Below are 7,950 nucleotides of genomic sequence, written 5' to 3' on the forward strand. Positions count from 1 at the left end.
GGAGCAAAGGACTAGAGGAGAGGACCCGAGAGCTGCTACTGTCTGAGGACACAGGCCAAGCTCCATGCTGCCTCCAGGAAGAAGCCAATGGAAGGTACATGTCCCAGTTTGGGGTGAAAATGGATCCTGAACAAGGAAGAAAGGCGATGGGCAAGCGTGGGAGGACAGCCTTATTTCTCCTAATATAAGACAATCTGGTTTTAGACACAGAGCTGGTTTGTTTTTCATATATTTTTTAAATCACTCTTCAGTGGCCTGGCCTATATACTTGAGAAAAGTAAATAGGCAAAAGCAAGCTAAAACTAACAACGGATCTGTGTGAAGATGGCGTCCGGCAGCGGGACAAAAAACTTGGACTTTTGCTGAAAGTGGGACAAAGATGAATACGAGAAACTTGCTGAGAAGAGACTCAGGGAAGAAAGAGAAAAGGAGGATGGAAAACCAGTGCAGCCAGTCAAGCGGGAGCTTTTGCGCCACAGGGACTACAAAGTGGACTTGGAATCTAAGCTTGGGAAGACAATTGTGATTACCAAGACAACCCCACAGTCTGAGATGGGAGGATATTACTGCAATGTTTGTGACTGTGTGGTGAAAGACGCCATCAACTTCCTGGATCCTATTAATGGAAAGAAACATCAAGGGAGCCTGGGCGTGTCTGTGCGTGTGCAACGCTCCACCCTGGACCAGGTGAGGAAACACTTGGACGTCAATAAGAAGACGATGGAAGAGAAGCAGAAAGATTATGATTTTGAGGAAAGGGTGGAGGAACTCAGGGAAGAGGAAGAAAAGGCTAAAGCATACAAGAAAGAGAAGCAGAAGGAGAAGAAAAAGAGCAGAGGAGGACTTGACATTTGAGGAGGAGGCTGAGATGGCAGCTGTGATGGACTTCCCTGGCTTTGGTTCCACCAAGAAGAGTTACTGAGCCTTTCTGTGATGGGCCTAATTTTGGCCTATGCTGGACCTACCTGTGTGGGGGTAGGGTGGGAGTTATTCCTTTTGGATACTGGGGAAAGTCCTTAAGCGTGTTAGTGGCAGGACTAGAGGGTGGGTGTTTGTGGTTTCCCTCTACCTTGGGGGAGGGCACAGGATGCAGAGGTAATGCTGCTGGGCATTCCTTCTACCTTAGTTTGTCGCCCAAGTCACAACACCTCTTCCCTTGGAGTTCCTGATAAATGAAGACATCTCCACCAGAGGCTGCTATCCAACCTCTTGTCTGAGCATCCCAGTTTTTTCCTATATTCTGCCTTTGTTTACATTTTAACTCTTGTTAGCCTGCAACAGAAGGGATCTGATCAGCTCCCCCTCTTGCCATCCTACTCTATGGTTCTTTGCCATCTGTGCATGCGTGTGTACTTCTGCCTGGGTCAATGGTGTGTGTGGATATGTGTGCATGAATTTGTCACAAATTGGGGGCCTGAGCTGGAATCTCAGCGCATTGCTGCCCTGGAGCCTAATGTTCTCAGTTTCCTCGGCGCTTTCCTCGGCGCATGTAACAGGCAATTAAATGGGATGAGTGGTGTGGTTTGTGTCTGGTGAGTTTTTTAACATTGTTCTTTTGATACAGGCTGTTGCAGCTTTTCCTGTTTGTTTCACTTTACTGAGGATTTTTCTGTTTTGTCTTCCTTGCGAGCAGGCTCTTGGAGGAACCTGTTTGATGCAAAGGAAGAAAAAAAAAAGAAATGAATAATTCAATACCCCCCCCCAAAAAAACAACCAAACACACTTACTATGGGCACCTTTGGGTCTCAGAGGCTATACAACATGCATAATAAATGACAGATTGGGCCTGTTTTACATTTGATGGGAACATTCTAGTATCTTTCCTCTGTGTGTGTGTGTGTGTGTGTGTGTGTGTGTGTGTGTTTCCTTCCCACACTGAGAATTTGCATATAGAGCCTTCCTTCTCTAACAGATCCCCCCCCCCTCCTTTTTGGTGCTGGTACTGGGGCTTGAGCTCCATGCCTTGCATTCAAGTGACTTTTTCATTCATGACTGTTGCTATATCACCTGAGCCACACCTCTGTTTCCAGCTCAGTTGGTAGAGTGCTAGCTAATGAGAGAAAGCAACAGGTATCCAGTTTGAGTCTTGGTTTGGGCCCCAAAAAAATAAAAGTTGGAGATTTGTATCTGCAATAGAGCAAAACCTTGATACATAAGGCCATATAGTATGAAGCTAATTGAAAGGACCTCCAGGATATTGAAATAATAGCCATATAATGAATGAATGATTGTTGTCCTTAATGTACTATGTTGTCTCTCATCTCCTTTGCTGTCCTTTGGTTATCTCATATTGTTATAGTATCTCACTTTGTTATCTGATATATTGAATTTATTTGTATTTGGATATTTGAAATTTGATAGAGAAGGGGGGAAAACCAAGATGGGTGGGGGGTGTGGGGGGGGAGGGAAATGGGTACCAAGACATGTGGAAGGGTATCAATGTATGCGAATTAATGCACCTTCTATCTGGCAAATATCATGGAACCCTTTTACTAATTACAAAAAATGCAAAAAAAAAAAACTAACAACGAATTGAACTGATATTAATGGAAATAAAATGTATCTCCTGACAACCTAGAACCTCTTGCCAGGAGAGTAGAAAGTCTGATTTTCGCTTTTTACTTCATGCTGCTGCTGAATGCCTCTTTGATTTCTCCCATGTTAGCAGGACCCACAGAGACACTTCCATTTGCTGAGCGACGATGGAACGCTGGTAAATTTTACAAAATAAATAATGATCATCTTGATCTTTTTGCCAGCCTTCCCCGTTTCTGCCCTGGCTTTCACCTGTATGTCTGAGGAGCTGTGACATTTTCCTCCCATATCATCAAGGTCAACCCACCCATCTGACCCTGGTCTGATATTCTATTGGAGGGTATCTACAAATGTCTAATTGACTAATGTCAAATACCTCCTTCTGCCAGGAAGACTATGGAATGGAAAAGATGGGAAAAGTTTCATTGTGACATTTCCATATAAGCATAGAATATACTTTGATCACAGGAACTCACTTTAGTACTCTTCCTTGGCTCTCCCAGAGGTACTTTTTTAAATTATCAAAAGCCTAAGCTCCCATCCACAGATATTCTGACTTAGTCAGCCTGGGGTAGGGCCTAGGTATCGCTGCTGTATCTTACACAGTGACTCTAAGGACAACCAAGGCTGGCAGTCACTACAACAGCCAGAGAAAAGGCAAGCAGGGGGTCACAGGGCTGTACCTGGCCCACAACGAGAAGGGACCCTGGATCTGGCCTTTGGTAGCCAGCTCCTTCTGTGGGTCAAGCTGCCCATCTCTTTCTTGTTTATTCCTCTAATCAAATAGCTGTGCAGAAATTCTCTATCTCTGATCAGTCTTCCCTCAACAAAAACTTTGAAAAATGAACAGTCTCACAATGGTATGTGCGAGAGTTCTGTCTCTTCAGGACCCCTATGATTCCCTCCATTGCCCTCAGAGGAATACAGAGACCTCTCATCCTCTCAAAAGAAATTACAAGTGTTTAGTGTGTGTGTGTGTGTGTGTGTGTGTGTGTGTGTGTGTGTGTGTGTGTGTGTGTGTGTGTTGATGCCCCCTCGTGTTAGGGAAGGATGTCAGCAGGGGATCTCCTTGGTATTTCCAGGAAGTAACATGCTGACAAACAGGATGTGCGGTACCAAAGAGAAAGTTGAACTCTGTGGCATGTCTGTTTCCAGTAAGCATCTTGGAGCATGCATGAGGACAAGATCCCTCATCATGGTGACCTCTCCTCTATGCCAGCAGTCACATTCTCCTTAGGCAAGAGATACCTGTGAAAAATCCTGCCCACTTCTCATGTCAGCCTTTCTGCCAGAAATGTATAAAGCATGATAAAGCTGGGTTATTTTCACATCAGCCGAAGAATTTCATGCTCCAGATTTTTACCTCTTAATGGTATTATGCATATCCCATACTGATGCCCATTGAAAATTGGAATTACACGCCATCTTGAGTCAGCATAAATCGTCAGTTCGTGGCAAATTGTACCACAGCCTTGGAAAGTTTCATGATAAATTAACATGCTCAAGGCTCCCAGTTGGGAAAAAAAATGACTGGTGTTACATGGTCATGTATTAAGTTAGCACTTCCAAAGAGCCTCTACGTACAAGCATTTAAAACAGAGAGAGTTCCCAGAAAACACATACAGAATTCAAAGGGAAAAAAAAGGAAGACCAGCCAATAGCTGTTGGACACACCTGGAATTTTCTCACATGCCTGTAATCCTAGCTACTCCAGAGGCTGAGATCTGAGGATCACGGTTCAAAGCCAGCTTGGGCAGGGATTTCCACGAGTCTCATCTCCAATTAATCACAGATAAAGCTGGAAGTGGCTCTGTGGCTCAAGTAGTAGAGCACTAGGCTTGAGCAAAAGGAGCTCTCAAGCCCTGAGGACTGACCAAAAAGAAAAGGAGCTGAACCAAAAAGGAGGAAGGAAGGAAGGAAGGAAGGAAGGAAGGAAGGAAGGAAGGAAGGAAGGGAGGGAGGAAAGGAGGGAGGGAGGGAGGGAGGGAAAGAAGGAGGAAAGAAAGAAGAGTAAACTAAAATATGGCAGCTATAAATTACTCAACCCAAATCAGACAAGTAAGGGGTTTGTGCAAGTGTGTTTCACATAGCATTTGATCCCTCCTTGGGACCTCAGGTCTTGGGGTCCTCAAGTAGTAGGCCACAATATCAGGTGACCCCCAGACAGGATTCTCCTCTTGGAGAATCCACGATTTCTGTTGGTCCTGGACTGCAAGGAGCACCTGTGACTCCTAAGATTTTGAGTTCAGAGGAAAACCCAGCGGACAACTGAATGCCATTCCCCACATTTGACTGAGGCTTCTTTTTGACACTGCCGTTACTTTTTAAGTATCATCTTTTGCACACAAAATGGAGAGGAAGCCAAACATCCAAGCAAATGTCCAAAATAAACGAGCAGACTACAGCCCCTTTGCAAATGATCAAATACTGTGTTTTGCGCATCTGCATGTACCCACCAATGCTGAACAGAACATGGCAACCATCTTCACTTTCTCCATAGTCTGGAAAGTTCTAGCTTATTTTAAAATACTTCATGAACTTCTGAAACTGCTATTTGATAAAGAACCTTTTATGTTATTGCTCTACTATGTCTTAGTATAGCCAGACTGTTGACTTACTGCTAGAAACTGTCAAAAGAATATATGTGTGTATCTGCCTTTAAAATTTGTGAAGTTGAGCTGGGTGCATTTGAGTGAGCAAAAACTGTTTAGAATATTGGCTTTAAAAATAACATTGATAATAGCAATAAATTTTCTAACTTGGGAGTCTAATTAAAGTCAAGGGGATGAAAAATGAGACTCATAACTCGAGACCTGCAAAACTTGTCAAAATATGATCTGTGCAGCGGGGCCTGGTGGCTCAGGCCTGGAATCCTAGCTTCTGAGGACTGAGTTTTGAAACCAGCCAGGCAGATAAATCCAGGAGACTTTTAGCACCATTGGCCAACAAAAACCTAGAAAAGGAGGTACAATTCAAGTTGTAAAACACCAACCTTCAGGGAAAAAAAACAAACAGCAAAAGGCTGGTGGCTGTCACCTGTAATCTTAGCTACTCAGTACTCAGGAGGCTCATATCTGAGGATCATGGTTCAAAGCCAGCCAAAAAAGGCCATGAGACTCCTCGATAAGCCACCAGAAAACTGAAGTGGCACTGTGGCTCAAGTGGTAGAGCTCTAGCCTTGAACTGAAGAGCTCAGGGACAACACCCCTGAGCCCAGAGTTCAAGTCCCATGACCAAAAGAAAAAAAAAAAAAACAACAGCAAAAGTGTTAAGCCCTGAGTTCAAACCCTAGTGCCAACCAGCACACACACACACACACACACACACACACACACACACACACACACACGTCATGTACATACACACATGTATACACATAAGTATGATATATGCTGTGAAAAGATTTAGGGAGCTTTTACTTTGTGAAGTTATTTATTTTCCACATCATCTCACTATTTTTCCATCCTCCCTGAAGTTAAGGAAGGGAGATCCTTTCCCAGGCTTTGCTCCTGGATTCTTGGAATCTTTCATATTGAAGAGAATCGGGTAAGGGTACAGACACATCCCTTTAGGCTATGAAAGTAAAGGGAGACTTTGAGTAAAACAACTGATAGTAGTCACCTATAGAGAAACTCTCTTATACCTCTGATCATTTCTCAAATATTGACATTTGTGTTATCCCCTTTATCTTGTCCCCTTTCCTCTGGCTCCTTTTCTTTGAGGCACTTTGGCTATGAAAAGTCTTAGTTGGTGTCTCAGGGATACATGATGGGTGAGTCCTTATCTCTGCTACCAATACTTTTCTTACTGCGTCAATGAAATAACATTGAAGTGGTGGGCATGGAGGGAATCCATGCTACATAGGAGATAACAATAGGAAAATTGTGGTTCAAGGTAGTGAAATCCTATCTTCAAAAGTGAGTTGAAGAGGTCAAGTCCCACGACTGACAAAACAACAACAAAAGTGAGTTGAGTATGTGGTACATAGCCTATACTCTCAAGAGGTGGGGCTTGAAGAGTTCCGGTTCATGTCTCTGGGCAAAAGTATCAGACCCTGTCTGAAAAATAAGCTAAAATAAAAAAGGACTAAAGGTGTGGCTCAAGTAGTGGAGGACCTGAATTCAATCTCAAAAAAGAAAGAAAGAAAGAAAGAAAGAAAGAAAGAAAGAAAGAAAGAAAGAAAGAAAGAGAGAGAGAGAAAGAAAGAAAGAAGAGAGAGAAAGGGAGAAAGGGAGGGAAGGAGGGAGGAACAGAAAAGAGAGAGGGAAAGAGAAAGAGGGAGGAAAAAAGGAAGGAGAAAAGGATTGAACAAAAAGAGAAAAAGAAAAGAAATGCTGAAGCCACTTCAGATTCCCAAATCCAGACTCTGACATTGTAAATGTATTTAGCTCAGGCTTCTTACTACTCTTTCTTCTGTTCAAACATAGTAATTTTATGCTTCTAATTGCCACCGTCTTCTTTGGCTTTTTACCTGAAGTTTCTTCTTCTGTGTTACTTTTGCAGGGCAGGTCATCCTTTAACATGTTCTTTTGTAAACTCTGGAGCTAATCATGTGGGAGGGGGAGGGTTCTGGAGGGAAATGAGATAATCCTGGAGTTGCTAAATAATAATCCTGGATGTTTGGATAGCATATTGCAAATAATACTGAACATACTTGATTCTCAATAATATGTTATGAAAATGGACAAGGGAACCACAGGACAAACATAGCCCCAGTGGCTTCTATCCTGGTCATGCAGTTTCTGAGGATTCCCTGGTCTGTTGCCTTCCACTAGGCCCCTGATAAGAAGGGAGAGTTCTGATGTCTTGTCAGCTGCTATTAAGACCCTGCTGAAGAGCCAGGAACTGACGGCCGAGCTGTAGACCCCTGTATTAGAGACTTTTATTTTGCTTCCATTAAACCTAAGAAGACTTCTTTTGGGAATAGATGAGAATTTTCTCAGATAAAGGATTCATTGTGCTTGAATTTAATTAAAAGCACATATACATAAGCGTGATTAAAGTCACTCATTCGTGAAATAATACATTTCATCAATGTTGCCTTTACAGTCTTCTAAAAAAAAGTTGTTCTCTTCCAATGTTGACCTTATGGAAATGGTGAAATGGTGGTTGGCAGGGGAAAGGGGAAAGGGAGAGGAGAGGGGCAGGAGGATATGGTTCTCACTGGAAAAAAAAAAAAGCTCGGGAAGTTTATTGTACAATCCGGTGCCCTTAGTTGCCAAAAATATATTCCACACTTTTAAGTCATCTACAAGATTTTAAATGATCACACCATAAAACGGCTAGAGGCCTGTAAAATCATTCATATACTAGCTCACTTGATTTTGGCATGCTACAATGTAAACACTACCAAAACATGTTATTCACTACAAATGCAAACATTTTTTTTTCAACTAAAAACTAATCAGTCCTTGA

General features: G+C 42.7%; 1 pseudogene; it reads left to right on the forward strand.

Annotated features, from left to right (window-relative positions):
* Positions 1 to 324: 324 nt before the first annotated feature.
* Positions 325 to 955, forward strand: LOC150064671 (zinc finger matrin-type protein 2 pseudogene; annotated as a pseudogene).
* Positions 956 to 7,950: the final 6,995 nt, after the last annotated feature.

Source organism: Megascapheus bottae, chromosome 4 (assembly GCF_031878675.1).
Source record: "Megascapheus bottae isolate mThoBot1 chromosome 4, mThoBot2.hap1, whole genome shotgun sequence".
Lineage (NCBI taxonomy): Eukaryota > Metazoa > Chordata > Mammalia > Rodentia > Geomyidae > Megascapheus > Megascapheus bottae.